This window comes from Triturus cristatus, chromosome 6 (genome assembly GCF_964204655.1).
Source record: "Triturus cristatus chromosome 6, aTriCri1.1, whole genome shotgun sequence".
NCBI classification, from domain to species: Eukaryota; Metazoa; Chordata; class Amphibia; order Caudata; family Salamandridae; genus Triturus; species Triturus cristatus.
In genome coordinates this window covers 615,137,217-615,155,549 of record NC_140589.1, presented here as the reverse complement: position 1 = coordinate 615,155,549, position 18,333 = coordinate 615,137,217, and positions in this window count along the sequence as shown.

Genomic DNA, 18,333 nt, shown 5'->3' with positions numbered 1-18,333 from the left:
TGGTTTATTATATATAAGTCTGGCCGCGTCATTCATGACGATCTGGAGTCTCTTGGTGAGTTTTTTCGGAATGCCGAAGTACATGGCATTACCATAATCCAGTCGGGCCAGAATTAAGGCTGACACTGCTCGTCTGAGAGTGTCTGCCTTTAAGATGGGAGCTAGCTTGCGCAGTTGTCTCAGGAGGCCTACACAAGTGCCCACCACCGCCGAGACCTGGGCTGACATAGTGAGATTTGTGTCGATGATTATGCCCAGGCTTTTTACTGCTGTTGCCGGTATTGGGGCGTTACCTAATTCGGATGGCCAAAGGAGGTCGCACCAAGGGCTAGATGACGTTGTGATAGGTAGAACCTCCGTCTTGTCCGGGTTGATCTTCAAAAAATTTGCCGTCATCCAGTTGACTGTAAATTTTAGAATATTCTTCAATTTTTGATCAGCCATAGGGGAATCGCCTATCTGAATGATGATCTGGGTGTCGTCGGCATAATTATATATGTTGCAGTCCATCTGATTCAAAGATGAAATGAGGGGCTGCAGATATGTGTTAAACATCAAGGGGGACAAGGCAGAGCCCTGCGGGACGCCGCATGTGATTTTAGCAGCCTCTGACACCATGTCATCCAGTTGTACTTTCTGAACCCGTCCACCAAGGAACGAGGTCAGCCAGGCGTGGGCCGTGCCCTTGATGCCAAACTCCCCCAACCGCGACAAAAGAAGGTCATGATTGACCGTATCGAATGCCGCGGAGAGGTCGAGTAGCACCAGGGCACAGGGATCTTTATTATCTGTTTTAAGACGTAGGTCATCTAGTACTGATAACATGACTAGTTCCGTGCTGTTGTGGGCTCTAAACCCTGCTTGGTTGGGTTCGAGTAGTGCGTTACTCTCCAGGTGGTGCGAGAGGGCGGACAGCACATGATGTTCCAGTATTTTTGCTAAAAAAGGTAATTGAGATATGGGCCTGTAATTCTTTAAAATCTTGGAATCGGCACCAGCCTTTTTTAGCAGGGGGATCAGTCTCGCTTCTTTGAGAGTAGATGGGACTAGTCCCGAGGTAAGGGAACTATTAAGGAGCGATAAAATGTCCTCCTCAAGGCCTGGCCATGCTTGTTTAAATATCTGCGGGGGGCAAGGGTCCGCTGGGGAGCCTGATTTAACTTGGTTCATCACTTTTGTCAGGGAGTCCTTGGTAAATAGGGGTAGGGAGGTTAAAGGCTCTGTGATTGCGGGCGGGAGAGTTAGCGGAGTTTCCGGGCAGTCGAATCTAGGGGTGCTTTCGATCTCTATCAGGAGGTCAGATATCTTTGAGGTAAAGAAGGATTGAAATTTATGGCAGTCCTCCTGCGTAAAAGAAGGCGGTTGTTCCTTCTTTTTCCTCAGTTCAGTAAGTACTTGGAAGATTTCCTTCTGAGGGTTAGGTGCTGTGGCAATTCTGCTCTCGTAGAACTCACTTTTTCTAGTTCTGATGGCTTGTTTATACAAGGCAAGCTTTTCCTTGTATAGAGTCTGGCAGTTGAGATCATACCCCTTCCGCCAGGCTCTCTCGCACTGACGCAGGGCCCGTTTTAGGAGTCTCAAATCGTCATTGAACCAAGGAGCGCCTTTGCCTTTTTCCCTGATTTTTATCTTACGAGCTGGGGCTACCACCTCAATTGCAGATTCTAGTTTTTGCGATAGCTTTTGACTGGCCTTCTCTAGGTCATCTTCAGGTAGTCTGTTTAGGTGAGAGGGTTGCAGTAAAGTAGATAGCAAAGTATCCGGATTAATGGAGTTCCATCTTCTCACTACCCGCCATTTGTCGGCTGAGATGCTTTCTTGTTTCGGGAAAGCTAAGCTACCCTGTAAGAGGTAATGGTCTGACCAAATGCAGGGCAATGAAGTGACTGGGCGCAGGGCAGGAACAGAGGTCCATATCAGGTCCAAGGTATGGCCCTTCATGTGTGTTGGGCCTGTCACAATCTGGGTTAATTCTAGTGCGGTCATTGCGTCTTCAAGCTGTTTAGACGTAATGTCTCTAATGGGCTCCTCCCAGTGGAGGTTAAAATCGCCCATTACCACGAGACCCTCATATCTTGTACGGAGGTCGTGGACCAGACCCAAGAAAGGTTCTAAAAATGTTGGGGGGGTTTTGGGCGGGCGATATACGATGATTATCGTGAGGCAGTTTGTGGGAGAGCAGAACTTGACGCCTAGGATGTCAGCTCCCTCAATGCATTCAGCACAGATAGTTTCTGCTTTAAAGGCATTATTATATAGCAGCGCGACTCCTCCCCCTTTTCTGCCATCTTTTCTGTTATGGGAGATAGCCCCAAAGTTGGGTGGGAGGGCGGCCACTAGGTCGGGTGCGGAAGAGTCATCCAACCATGTCTCCGTGACTCCAAGAATATCTATATTCCCCTCCTGGAGCAGGGAGAATACCTCTAGATGGTGTTTTTGGAGCGAACGAGTGTTCAGCAAGCTGACGCTCAATGACGTTACCGTTGCTCTCCTTCTCTGATTGGTTTTTTTTTTGGCTGTTTCAGCTGCGGGTTTCAGTATGTTCTCCCGCCTCAGAATCTGCTGTGTAGGTTGGCTGATGGAATAGGTAGTGCTATTAAGCGCAATTAGGTTTTCCTTGGAATACCACGGCGCTGAGCCAAGGGTCCTGGCCCCTGGTCCCGGCCGGTCGCGGACGGGCGCAGACGGGCTTGCCTTTGGTGCGCCTTCGGCGCCCCGCCGGCGCCCCCGCTGCGCCCGTCCGCTGCGCTGCCTGTATGAGGGTTCCATTTTATGCCCACGAGGGCGGGAGGGTGGGCGTGGCTAAGTGCTTGCTTCTTAGTCCCCCAGCCTTCTCCTCATCTAATATGGCCGCCGCTAATAGTCCTACCTCGAGGTCAGTGACCAGAGAGCAGGGATAGCTTAGGATAGGAAAGCAGATAGATTTTGAAAAGCAGGACCCGGCTTTCCGCCTCAGGACACTGCAGAACAGAGCGTTTTAGGCAGAGGGTAGGTACTGTGCAAAATAGCAGTATTCACAGTGCAAAACACGCAGGTTAAAAAAAAGCAACAAGTATTTTTAAAATTTGTTAAAAATAACCAAACGCTTTCGCGCACAAATCGTAGTACTCACTCACTCTCAATCAGTACAATACAGAGATTCCGTGATTGTTGGGGCTAAAAAATCCATTTTGGTTTTGCAATGGGCTATCAAGCTACATGCATAGTAGCAAAACCAAAGGGGATGATGGACGGAGTGTTGAACATTGCAAGCACTCAACCCCAGTCAACTGATCTGGGTTTAATCCATCATCATTCTTTAGCTCACTCCGCCACCCCAGTTCAGACATGGCCATATGCAAATCAGACTGACCCTGTGCCTCATGGGAACAGTCCAGCCCGAACTGCCAAGCCATGTCTTCCCTGGACCGGAAACACGCATCCTGGGATTGGTTTCTGGTTAATCAGCCGTCATCAGCCAGGCTAGCTTGAATAGTAGCAAAACCGAAGCACTGGTCCATGATTTCAAAGCAGCCAATATTCTGTTGGCGCTCATTCACCAGCACTGGATACCAAACACACTATTTGTCAATCCTGTCAAACTGGGGTATAGATAAATAAGCATGTCCTGAATAAGGAATTGCACACTGAAGGTGCAGTTTGTTCAGCTTCGCTAGAGTCCAGTAAATGTGCTCCATATTGTAGACCTGTTGATTGTCAATGTCGGAAACCTCAAGGTTAGTGACACCCGTTTAAACAATCTTGGTAGAGTTGGAAAACATTTTTACACGTGCAAGATGATTAATTGCTTGTCTATTCATTTGAAAAAATTCCGAATCTGGTGGTTGAGGAATGGAAATGTTATGTTGATCCGCTGTGCAGAAAATACACCTTGACTCATAGATATAAAAGGAAATGAAAGATGCCATCCACCAAGGTACAATGCTAAAAGTGACAATTATGGCAGAGGGTGTTGGAAGATTATTATAGCTACATATTATTTTTAAAGAATCATGTGAAGTTGAACAGCCTGCCAATTATGACAGATCAACTACATAATCATCATTTAAGCTTTATTTCAGCTTATATTGCCATAAAAGCAAACATACATAAAACATTTCCAATAAACATATACAGATACACAGTCCAAATCTTCAAGATAATACATACGGAGGTCAAACTACAATTAATCACATCTCAATTATACTTTTTGTTTTTAAAAACAAAGACATACATTATAAATTAATTAAAAAGCCAGATTTTGTTTTAAAACTTTTCCTAAAAACATAATAAAAAGGGGGGAATCAGTACAATTCATAATAGCTAGCCAGGCGGGAAATGGTGCAACCAGCATATATACATTACAACTTGCAACCTGCCTGTTTCCTTATAAGATACACATTAAATAAAAATCTACTTATACTAAACACTACTGGTTGCGAGGTGTTTGACTTGAGTATGCGTTCTGCCTCTTTGTAAGACCCAATCCCCATGTTTTTGCATAAGGGTTTAATCCAACGATCCCTTGATTTTTTGTAAACTGGGCAAAAAAACAATAAATGGACATCATCTTCTTTTGCTTTTTGGGAGCAAAGGGTACACAACCCACTAACCTCCTTACAACCCCAGCTACTAGTATTTGTGGAAGTCTGTAGGACCCCATATCTAAATTGTAAATATAATGTTTTTGCTAGGGGTGGTCTTATCTCGTCCATAAATTGTTCGAGTACAGGAGTATCCTTTATAATCAAAAATCTCTGGGTCAATGTACCTAATAAGGAGCTAGAAAGTGGTTCGTCCTTGATATATGTCCAGAAAGCAGACTTCACAAGTTTTTTAGAGAATGATGTCATGTTCTGGGGTTCTTCCCAAAAGTGGGAGAGCCCTAACCTGGTAAACCACTGGGAGATGTGCTTCAACCACGCAATCTTTTTGAATCCATCAATTCGAATTATTTCTGTCAGTCCGCTCTTATAGTCGCTCAGCTCAGGGGTTGTCCATAATCTAACCCAGTACAATAGTGGCCTTAGTATGGCCTGATGGTCTGTCCCTTTTGAGGTTAATATCCATAAACACTGGAATTATCGGTGTTCTTGTAGGTATTTTGAGCAACCTACGTATGAAGTGATTTTCTTCCTTCTTGAAGTTACTTTTACAAGAATGTCCCCATATTTCAGCACCATATAATGCCGCTGATTGAGCCTTTGCTTTAAATAATTCAAGTGCCGGCGTAATCGCTTTAGATTGACTACTGCCATGCACCTTTAGGATAGGCATTGAATTTTGTTTTAGGATTAATTTACTTTTTTCCAACTGCCCCTTCCAAAAAGGCGTATTATCCAGCGTAATTTCCAGATAGTTAAAACTCTCCACATACTCCAATTTTTGATTGTTTAAGGCCAGATTCTTTCTAAAGGACTTCTGGGGATTTATGGACATATATTTTGTTTTAGATGAATTTATTTCTAACCCCTTCCCCACACAGTAGTTGTTAAAGGTATTTACTAGGTTTTGTAGACCCCGTGGGGTTTGTAAGATGAGAATCGTATCATCGGCAAAGAGTAGTGCCGTGATCACCTCATCTCCTAGTTTCGGGGAGTCATGTTTGCAATCTCTTAAATAGGTAGGTATATCGTTGACATATAATGAAAAGAGTGTAGGCGCCAGCACGCAGCCTTGACGTACACCCCGATCTACTGGGATAGCTTTTGAAATTTCACCTCCCTTACCCCATCTAACTTTAGCGTAATTCCCTGTGTGTAGTCTGATGAGTTCCTTGAGTAACTCACTAGGGACCGCCATATTCTCAAGAGTGGACCACAGCAGTTTGCGTGGTACAAGGTCGAAAGCGGCCCTCAAGTCAATAAATGCTACGTACAAACTGCCCTTCCTTATGTTGATATATTTCCAGCAGATGCACGTGAATCTAAATACTTGATCAACCGTGCTGGTTCTTAGCCTAAACCCTGCCTGGTATTTAGATAAAATCTGAGTCCCCTCTATCCATATTAAAAGTCTGTTTAAAATATGTCTGGCAAAAACTTTTTGTAAAAGATCTATTAAACTTATAGGGCGATAATTGGCCGGATCATAATGATCCCCTTTCTTAAAAATTGTTACAATTTCAGCCCCTTTCCAGGATTCAGGTATAGGTGTTCCGGCCACTGTAGAATTACAAAGAAAATTAATATAGGGCCCCCAGACTTCCACATCGTGCTTTAGTAAATCACCAGGGATTTTATCAGGGCCAGGGGCTTTACCCATTTTAATGGCCTGTAACGCCTCGATAGTTTCTTCTAGACTAAAGCACAATGATTTTAATCTAATCTCAAGTATTTGGAGAACAAAATGTAAATAGTTTGCCTTTTGTTTCTGATAGATCAATCACATTTCATAGTTAATCAGTTTATTTTCAACTGATGTGCTTTTACTAAGAATTAGACAGCATACAGATGTCTGACCCATAAAACTTGTTAAAGACTGTCCAAGCAAGGCATTTTTTTCTGGGTTGGCTGATGTTTTTTTCCAATAGATTCTTATAGTTTTTCCCCAGATTCAATAGTCGATTCACGATTCATTTTACATTTTTTGAAGAGCAAGCAGTTTGCCACCCTTCTGAACACTAAAAGCAAACTTTTGAGTGTAAATCCTGATGCAGCACATTTTTGCTCTTCACAGATCCTCATTACTTCTTCTAATCTTTTAATTATTTTGCCCAGCAGTTCACTTCGTGAATGTTTAGCTTGAAGCTGTTTCATTATAGCAGAGCTGAGCAGCCTAACTTGTACGATTTTCCCTCAGATATCAGCTTCAAAGGAGTCCTGCACAAATAATGTGTAACAATAATGCAGGGATGTGGGGCAAAGGAAACAATGAACTGTATGGTTTATCCCCTCACCACTAACATGTCCTCTCATTTACCCAGTCTCCCTTAGTATTGTACAGTATGAAGCTTAAAGTCACTGAGCTGCTCACCTGTGCAATTCTGTCTCTTGATGATCGAAATGACAGCTATAAATACACAAAAAGGGTGTCAGACACAACTCACTCTAAGTAAAAAGCCTACCTCTCGGTCTGTCCACCACAAATGATCCCTCTCTTACCACTGGACCATCATTCTGATGTTACTCAGCTTATAAAGGCAATGACTACATAAGTGTCCATTACCATCTAAAAATAACACACCATTGTTCACCATTGCACCCTTGAAGAATTTATATCACTGAAGCCATAAGTTGCAAAACATGGAGCAGCCACAACATTACCACTCTTCAGGCATATCTGCAGTTCTGCAGCATCAGAGGTTCCCTCTTCTTTTTACTCAGTAGCATGTATCAGAATCCCTAATACAATTACTATTATCTTTCTTCCCTCCTGAAGGAGCCTTCATGAAGTAGTCAGTGTGCATTAGATGGATAAGCAGAGAACAGCAGTTCAAAGAGACCAATCAGTCTATGGTGAAAGTGATCTGTTGTTACTCCTGGACTGAATCTTTCTTTTGACCTATGAGATTTACAAATTCACTAGGCGGGATTCAAGTGCTTTGGTGTGTGCCGCATGTCATTCAGAGAGATTCATGGAATGGTGGAAGGAATTAAGGATATTTCTTACTTCTTTGTAGTTTAGTGGACCCATTTTGAGAAGTCTATTACACCTCATTCTATAGATTTTAGTAATTCAAATGTGGTGCTGGAGAGGTCAAGATCCTTCAAATGACCATGATACTTTCTTTGTCTTTGGGGTTGCGCTGCGTTGCTGGAGATAGATGCTTACAATTGTAGAATAAAAATTGCTTTTTAGTTTAAGGAAAACACGCGAGAATTATATTTTTTCTAGTTGGTTTCCTTGTTTATTTTAGAGTACATGTATGTGAGCACCGACACATTTGTGATCGTTTCTTTGTTTTCTGTAAATTAAACCTACCTATTTTCCTTTTTTCTTATAAGGGTTCGTTTTAGGTAGATTAAGGAAACATTCTGACTGAATAACGAATAGTTCAAAACAGCGTTTCCACCGTGAGCTTTTAAACCACAGGGAAAACTAAAATTCCATCTACCGGAGGAGGAAAGTTTGCTGGAGCATCTTCCCTGCCACAGGCGTCATCCCACTTGGTTTGACTCTTGCCCAACTCTCAGGCAGTGCCACTTTCTCCTTTATCTCTCAAGCACACCCTCTTCCACCTGTCCCATTGGAACTCCCACTTGCTCCCTTCCCCACCTCAGGAATTCCTCTTCCTATATCCCTTCCACCCCAGGCACTACTGCTTGATTCCCAAGACACTCCTTCATGCCCTGGGTCCATGCATCAGAGGTCTCTTGTCTATCCAATCCCCCTCTCTGGAGCACGGACTGGGAGTAGGAGCCAGCTATGAGTGGGAGCTAAGCCAGGAGCAGAACCAAGAGTCAGGATGGCAGTACCAGGGTAGTATATATATTTGTTTTTTTGATTTGTTTGTTTTTGTGTGTGCAAGAGTGCATGTCCTTGTGTGTGCACACATGCATCTGTTGCTCTGTATGCATGCAAATATATCTGAGAATGTGCATGCATGTGCAAATGTGCCCACTGCCCACCCTGGTAAATTAGTGCCCCAGGAACATTGGTGAAAATTGTTATCAACTTGTGGGCATCCATGAGAAGACTCTTACCCTTGTGTGTTAAAATGCTGGTCCCCACTTAATGGTGGTAATAATTGCCACTTGTGGGGATCTATGACATTTTGCTTGATTGCACCTAGTTAAAGGATGGCCCTGGCACTGTGATGATAATTCTTAGCAACTTACTTCCATGAGAGGATCCACATTGGAGATGTGAAAGAAGAGATGCGTGTGAATCATAATGAGTGTCTTCTGATCAAGTCACTATTGGAAGGACCTGGAAGACATGAAGGTTATATCTTGTGGTGAAAAATGATCAACTTATATAAGATGCAATGTTGGATAACTACAATAGAGACCATTTATTCATCACTAGCATGGGAGGGCAAGGGGAACATTGAAATACATGGTTCCAACTCATCCCACTAACATACCCGAACACCCAGCATTTCTCTCCCAGCAGCATGATGTATGATTGTAATCACGGGGCGCACCTATGTCCCATTCTACCTGTGGCAGACCAAACTTGTAGCTGTGAAGATACCAAAAAGGGCATCAGGCAAAACTGAGTCCAGGGGTTAACTGCACTACACACACCCACAACCACTCTCCTCCCTCAATAGTCTACAGTTACCAACATTAGAAGGAAGATAATCACAGCCTGTTAGAAAAGGGGATTGTGCTTTTACCTGTTATGGCATTTGCCTAGAAAAGGTAACCTTTCTGATTTCCTAAGGCTTCAATATCCACAAAGGTAATATATATTCACTGAAAAAAAGAAAGGTTAAGGTAACGTTATAGTTGGGGGTGATAAAAATATCTGCTTTTGTTTAAAAGAAACCTTAGCAATTCACTGAAAAAACAAAGGTTAACCCTTTCGCTGCTGGGCCTAATCCCCCCGCTAAGCCTTTTTTTGGCTATTTAGGGTAGTTCGAGCTTAGGCCCCTTTAACTTTTTGTCCACATAAGGTATCTGCGCCAAATTTGAATCCTTTTCTTCCAACATCATTGGGGCTTTAAAGGTACCCAAGGTTTGTGGATTCCCCGGGAAGGGAGCCAGAAATGAGCCAAAATACAGCTAAATCACTGTTTTTTGGAGGGAAATGGGGAAAAGTGCTGCAGAAGAAAGTGTCTGGTTTTTTTCCTGCACATGGTATCAACAAAGGGTTTGTGGTGCTGAAATGACTATTTTCCCAGCCTTTAGGGACAGGCAGACTTTTGTCAGACAACCACATTTTTCTACACAGTTTTGAACATAGCCTATTTTTGCTACTTTTTGTGCTTTCGACCTCCTTCCAGTGAGTGGTACAAATGGGTGTGAAAGCAATGATAAATCCTGGAAAGCTATACATTTCTGAAACGTAGACAACATTCTGAATTCAGCAAGGGGTCATTTGTGTAGCTCCTTCAATGTTTTTTTTATAGAAACTAACAAATAAACATAAGAAATATTGAAAATGAGTTGAAAAAAACAGCCCTTTGTGCCAACATTTTCACCTGTAACTTCGTCTAAGTATGACAGATTTTTTTAAGCAATATACCGTTACATCCGATGGGCCCTTCTGGTTGTGGGGATATATAGGACTTGTAGGTTCACAAAGAACCTAAGGAACCCAGAGCCAATAACTGAGCTGCGTCTTGCAATGGTTTTTCATTGTGTATATAGCAATTCATTTGGTAAAATATAAAGAGTGAAAAATAGGTATCAAGGTATCAAGGACACCTATGTATTTCCAAAAATAGGAAGAAAATATAGAGTTTAAAAGCAGTAGCTATTTGCACATCTCCACAATTGTGGGTACCCATACTAGCATTTGAATTATAGGACATTTTTTAAAGTGACTTTTTTTTACACATAGTCTTATAATTGGAAGGCAGGAATGCATAGAAAGTCAATAGGTAATAGCAGTTCCTTAAAATTCTGTGTTCCCCTAGGTCTCCCGATGCAAATGGTACCTCCCTTTTGTGGATAGGCCTAGTGCCCGCGACAGGACACGGGCCAAAATGCAACGTGGACACACCACATTTTTACAGTGAACACAGACACTTTTTTTGCAAAGTGCCTACATGTGCCTTTTGAACCCTAGCTCTGTCGGCACCTAGAGAAAACTAGCAAACCTATACATTTTTGAAAACTAGACGAATCCAGGATAGGGTGGCTTGTATAGCTCTCACCTGGTTCTGTTACCCAGAATTCCTTGCAAATCTCAAACTTTGTAAAAACGAAAAAAATAAATCCTCACATTTCTGTGATGGAAAGTTTTGGAATCTGCGTGGATCCACAAACTTCCACCCACCCTGCATTCTCCAAAGTCTCCCAATAAAAATGGCACCTCACTTCTGTGAGTGGGCCAGGTGCCCGCAGCAGGGAAGGGCCCAAAACGTATTGTGAAGCCATCAAAATTACCCATGACAAAATGACCTGGTTTTGCAAGGGGGGGCACGTGGGTTTTTGGCCCCGGCTAGGTGGCCATATAGGGAAACCTATCAAACCCAAACATTTCTGAAAAGTAGACACCCAGGGGAGTCCAGGGAGGTATGGCTTGCGTGGACCCCATGACGTGTTCCTTCCCAGAATTCCCTGCAAACCTGAAATTTAGCTAAAAAAATCAAATTTCTCTCAAATTTCTATGGGGGAAAGTTGTGGGATCACCGGGCCAACACAAATTTCCTACCACTTAGCATTCCCCCAAATCTCCTGAAACAAATGGTACAATACTCGTGTGGGTGGGCCAAGTACCCGCGACAGACAAGGGTACAAAACATATTGTGGAGACATCAAAATTACCTATCACAACACGACCTGGTTGTGCAAGTAGGGCACCTGGGTTTTTGGCTCCAGGATCGGCGGTCATCTAGGGAGATGTGAGGCGGCACCATCGGGCCCCGACTCTTACCTGTTCATCCGGACCACTGTACTCGAGCTGAATCTCAACCGGAGAAAGGGACCCAGATGTACAGCACCAACAGTACCCCAGCCGAGAGGATAACCCCACCCACCTGTCATGTGTTCACACAGGAGAAACGACAGCGGTATGATGCGGCGGAAGTAGGATGAGCTTACCCCGGAAGGATCAACCAGCGGAGAGAGAAAAGGGACTGGTTAGAAGAGGAAAAGGAAGCGAATCAAGGAGACAGAGAGAAGACGAGTGGAGGTGATAGCGTGGAGGACCCTGGAGGCGGTATTGAAGAAGAGGACAGAGTCGCAACTGAAGAAGAAGAGGAGCGGTGGAGCGAGGAGTGGTGGTGCCCACCGGAGGATGCTGAAGAGCGGCCGCAACTCAGGAGCCGGTGAGTGTCCACGGGAAAGGTGAAAGAAGGGAAGGGATTGTGGGTGACGGGAGGGCATCTGGCACATTAAGAAGGGCAACGAAGCAGTGAGCGCGTAGTATGCATGAAACGCTGGCAAATTACCCCCTTACCTTTCTTCCTTGATACCCCTGAAACTTACTCTTGATTAGAAAGGAGAAGTGCAGAGTCAGTGATTAGAAGGACGCCAAAAGCTCAGGAGCAAAGCAGCCCTGAGAAGAAGCACTCCAGGAGAGCTTGTCGTTACTTAAATTTCTTTCTATCTTGTATATATTACTATTCTTTACTGTAGAACACCCCACGTTTCCTTCTTTCTGCTTTATGACACGGGTCGTGTGTGGTGACGGGTACACAACTCTCAAACCCTATGGCCCATCAGTGACTGACCGCTTCTTTCTCTCTCCATTTATGAGACTCCGGTGAAGACCACTCAACTCAGAAGGCAGAAGACAAGACTGCGGATACCAGCTGTTGCACCCAGAAAGAAGAAGACCTGAAGGACGGAGGACACTTCATACCACCTAAACCCAAGAACCTGAATATCTTTAAATAAACCCTCACCATTAAGAAATATGTACAGCCTCTGCGTCTGTTTATCCGGCCCACGCTCCCAAAGGAAACCTACCAAACCCACATATTTCTGACAACTAGACAACCTGGGGAGTCAAGGGAGGTACGGCTTGTGTGGACCTCTGACGTTTTCCTACCCAGAATCCCCTCTAAACCTCAAATTTAGCTAAACAGTCAAATTTTTCTCTAATACCTGTGTGGGAAAGTTGTGCGATCACTGCACGGCATAAATTTCCTACCACTCAGCGTTCCCCTCAGTCTCCTGATAAAAATAATACCATACTTGTGTGGATGGGCGAAGTGCCTAAGACATGGAAGGGCCAAAAACGTGTAGAGATTGAGGGGGGCCAAAGCGGGTCCAAAAGGGCTGTTTGTTTATACGTTTTTAGGCTGACGCTATTTTAAGCACCCAGAAAAGTGAGGTATCATGTTTCTCGGAAGACCAAGGGAAATGCTGGGTAGTAGGACTTGTATCCCTGCGCAGTGATCCTACAACTTACGCACACACAAATGTGATGAAAATGTGACTTTGTTAGCAAATTTGAGGTTTGCGGGGATTCTGGGTAAGAAAATGCTGGGGGTTCCATGCTAGCCACACCACTAGCCAAGAGTCAGTACACGCACACCACCATCCACGCACACCACCAGTCAAGCGCCATCCACACACACCTCCATCCACACACACAACCAGCCAAGCACCATCCACGCACACTGCCAACCAAGCACCATCCCCACAAACCACCAGCCAAGTGCCATTTATGCACACTGCCAGCCAAGCACCATCCATGTACACCTCCAGCCAAATGCTATTAATGCACACAGTCAGCCAAGCAATCTCCATGCACGCTGCCAGTCAAGCACCACCCACACACTCCACCAGCCAAGCGCCATACCCACACACCGCCAGCCAAGCGCCATCCCCACACACCACCAGCCAAGTGCCATCCATGCACACTGACAGCCAAGCGCCATCCGTGTACACCTCCAGCCAAATTCTATCAATGCACACAGTCAGCCAAGCAATATCCATGCACGCTGCCAGTCAAGCCCCACCCACGCACTCCACCAGCCAAGTGCCATCCCCGCACACCACCAGCCAAGCAGGGCCTGACTGGGAACAGCAACAAGCCCTGGCAGATTGCTGCTCAACCAGCCCTGGGAGGTGGGCAGGCGTGCTAGTAAAAAGCACCGCTCCTGCTTTTGTTACTGGGGCCCGATATTGCAGCACTGCTGCAAAATCGGCACTCAGTGCCAAAACCACCCCCCCCCCCCACAGCCAGAAAACCGGCCCCCACCCCTCCGGCCCACTGGAGAAACGCCCAGTGCCGGCTACGCCCAGTCCGGCCCTGCAGCCAAGCACCATCCATGCACAGAGCCAGTCAAGCACCAGTCCACGTACACTGCCAGACAAGCGTCACTTTATGCATACCACCAGACAAGCACCAATCCACATACACAGTTATCAAGCGTGAGTCGACCCACACCATAAGCCAAGTGCAGGTTCACACACACCAGCAGCAAAATGCCAGCCAAAGGTCAGTACACGCAGACCGTCAGCCAAACTCCAGTTTACACACACACACAAACTCTCCCTGGTTTCTAGTGGTTTTCTGCCCCCACTTGGGTGCAGATGAGAATAGAAATATCACTGAAACAGCCAAAATATGTGCCTAAAAAAGGGAGGGACCATTGCCTACAGAGCTTCTCACTGGCATGCTGATAAACATATCTCTGGTGCATAGTGGGCTTTCTGCCCCCCCCCATGGGGCAGAAAAGGGGCTATTGCCCCGATCTGCCTTCTGGGGGCACAGAGAGCCTTTTTTGGCAGTGGGGGCATTAGCATATCTATTCTCAGCAGCCCCCACCCCTACGTATAAAAAAACTAATCGCTGTTGCCTAGTGGGCTTTCTGCCTCCCTGGGGGGCAGATTAGCGACTATTCTCCCCATCTGCCTAGGGAGGCAGAAATGCTGTGGCAATTTGTCTTTGGGGAGTGGTGGCATTGGCATACCCATTTTGGGCAGCCCCCACCTCTACCTATAAAACAATCAACCCCTGGCACCTAGTGGGCTTTCTGCCCACCCCCCATCCAAGGGGGGCAGATCAGGGGCTATTTGTGGAATTTTGCAGGAGGGGTGGGGGCATTGGCATGCCCATCTCAGGCAGCCCCCACCCCTAAATACAAAGCAGTGTGATGGATGAAAAAGTGTGTGTGTGTGAGAGAGAGAGAGAGAGAGCGAGAGAGAGAGAGAGAGAGAGAGATGCAGTTTATGGTTTTCAATAATCTGGCAGCTTCGACTAGCACTGCACGTCCTTTTAAGAGATTTCTTGTGATCATGATCCACTTAGCTGGTTGATGCACAGGGTAGACCATTCAGAGATATTTTGTGTAAAGTTTGTGGTCCTGAGCAGGCACAGGCTGGAGGGAGTAATGGTGGAGAGATGTGCTGGGATGGACATTGTTTTTATCATCCCGAATCTGAATGCCATTCTGAAATGTAAAGAAGCGCTTGTACTATGTAGCATGTTGGGACCAGCAGCGGTTAACTTATTTAAAGTCGCCCGTTAGCCAGGAGCATATGGCAGATCTCTTCAGTTATTCCATGCCTGTTCGGTGGGTGATTTGGAGGTTTATTGCTGTGGAGTGGTACAGTACCAGGTAATGGGCATGACCTGTAGCAGTTTTGTCTTATGTGAGCACTATAAGGGAATTCTTATGCAGCCTGTATGAACTACAGGTGATTATGAGACTGAAGAGTGTTATGGTACTAATATTAGGGTGAGCAGGAGGGTTATATAATGTATTGTAATGTAACTGTATTATATATCACTTTCTACCCCTAGTGAGGCTTTACCTCCGGTAGCACGCCGTTCGGAACCCAGGGTTACTGTATTCTTTTTCAATAGTAATTATTGGTTGATTAGTCTTGTACTCTTAATGAAACCAGTTGATTAATTTAATCAAGTTTGTATGTGGAAGGGGGGCCTGGTCTTGCCAAGCAGCAAGATGGCCTCTTGTTGAGAGGGCTCTGCCAGCTGAGACATTTTTCCAAACATAATCCTACTGTATCGATACCGGGAGCCAACAACACTGGCTGACTACACCGATTGAAAGCCCAAATAGCATGGGGTCCAGTCAATATTAATCACCGGACCCTGGGTAGCCACTGCGGTGAGGCGCCAAACAGAGCGGGCTGTGATCAGACAAGACGGGAGGCTAAATTGGGGCAGAGAGACACGCATGGCCAGCCGAAGATACCACTCACCTGTCAATGCTAGCTGCTGCTCTTGCTTGGTGTGGTGAGCACCATTGCGGCCGTCCCTGGAAACCCGGATGTGAACCCTGACACGAGCGGCGCAGCCAAACGGAGCGAGCGACCTATGAAGGAGAATTGTGCTAAGCGGTGAATTTGATTGCACCAACATCCATCGGCCTCGCCCCATTACTGCTCGGTGTAATATCCAGACCCCGGCAGTGAAAGAGCGGACCAGACGCTGAAGTATCCTGGTGAGCGGACGCGGTCCACGTGACTGTGAGGCCAGAGCTCGCTGGTTGAGAAGCCAGAGGTAGGAGCGTTACTCCGCGGTGGGAGTGCGAGACCATCAGGCCTGCTGGTTCTATCAGGGGGGCCGGTACTGATTGGCAAGTACACCGTACGACCTGGGAGAGCTCCAGCTGTAAATAATATGCCTTCATGAAACTATAAGATCTGGGACAGCGGGGCCACCGGACGCCGCCCGCCTGACTCCGGCCCAGGGGTACCCCTGCATCACACATTATACTGCTGACCCGGCTGAAACAGATCCCCTAGAAGTGTCGCTGAAGAGGAAGCTGGTGAGTGCTGAATTTGAACATAACCAGGTGGGGATCAGGATGTGATTACACACATTTCCCTCGGCGGAACCCTGCCGGCATCAAGCGGCCATTTTGCACTCAAGCGGAAGCCTAAGATGTAACAGGCCTACCATCTGGGGTTATACCAGGACACTATCACCTTCCACCTACTCTACCCTGTTACATCTTAGGCTTCCTCTTGAGTACAAAATGGCCGCTTGATGCCAGCAGGGCTCCACCGAGGGAAATGTGTGTACTCTCTATCACCGACTGACTCTCTCACTGACTGACTGACTAACTCTCACTGACTCTCTGACTGACTAACTGACTATCTCACTGACTGACTGACTCATTAACCTACTGACTGACTCTCTCACTGACTGACTGACTCACTCTCTCTCTTTCACTGACTGACTGACTCTCACTCTCTCTCTCACTGACTGATTGACTCTCACTGACTGACTATCTCAATGTCTCTCACTGACTGACTGACTGACTGACTGACTCTGTCACTGTTTCACTGATGGACTAACTCTCACTGACTCTCTAACTGATTGACTGACTCTCTCACTGACTGACTGACTGATTCTCACTCTCTCTCTCACTGATTGACTAACTCTCTCACTGACTGGCTGATTAACTCTCTCACTGACTGACTGACTGACTCACTGACTAACTGACTGACTCACTGACTAACTGACTCTCTTACTCTCTCACTAACTGACTGACTAACTGACTCTCTCTCACTGACTGACTGACTCTCACTCTCTCTCACTGACTGACTCACTCACTAACTGACTAACTCTCACTGACTCTCTGACTGACTCTTTCACTGACTGACTGATGTTCTTGATGCAGATTGGGGTGTACAAAATCTCCCTACTTCCACGGATAGAGTAATTTCACAGTTACACGCACATACATTCACCATACACTAGGGCCCATTTCACTAACATACACTCAAATTCTCTACTTGAACCTGTGGAAAGAAACCTCCTAAAACTCCTAAACCCCACATCTACACCGAGGTCGATAAGACCTAGCTATTGCAATTGTCATAATCTAAACAATCTATACATCAATAATCAAATAGAGTACTCAATAATTGACAAGAAATAATCACCAACACCATATTTAAAATTATGATTCTTTATCTAAGTTAGTCAAAAGAAATTAATCAGAATAAATCATTTTCTCATAATTACCTATTCTAGCTAAATGTCAGAATGGGTCATCAGGACAAGTCTCTCAGTAGAAATCTCCCAAGTCACCGTCCTCACAGCATCGATCCTCACCAACGCAGGTTTGGGAAGAAGGCAAAATGCAATGCAATGCAACCCTCTCTAGTCTAGTATATTTATAATAATTCAAACAAAGGAAAGAAACATTTAACATTTCTTCATCCGCCGAACCGCTGAGCAGAGCGAGAAGGAAAGGATGTAGCATCGCTACATTTTGAAAAATCTCCGCTCAGAAAAAGTCACAAAAAATAAAAAGACAGAACAGGAACTAAATCTTAAAATGTTTCTTCTCAACTTCCACACACTTCCTCTGGTGAGCTCAGAGTTTAGAGTCTTTCTTTAAAGCTCCTTTGTTTTCCAAGGCTGCCAAGGCTGCTGTCCCAATGCATCTGGAAACATGCCCAGATCTGCTGCTGTCCTCACGGAAAGTTTTAACCAGGCAAGGACTGTGGACAGATGACTCGCATCCATATTCAGCAAGGCCTTTTCCATCACAAATTCTCACTCGAAACCAGGCTTCAAAAGTCAGCCATCTTTTAGTAGGCCACAATAGGCCACAATAGACCATCTTAATTAAAAGAGACAAAACAACGTTACCACAGCATAGTGATTAAACAGTGTTAACCCCACTAATACTCTTATGTGTATGCAATTAACTAGCTTTAGCAACACAAGTAAGCATTAATTCAAAAGCGTTTCGTGCTTAAAAATAAACAGCACTCAGCAACGTTTATTTAATAAAACATGCACATTGTCAATAGCAACACATAAGCGTTCCCTCGTGTCGGTTTTTCTCTTGTTAATACA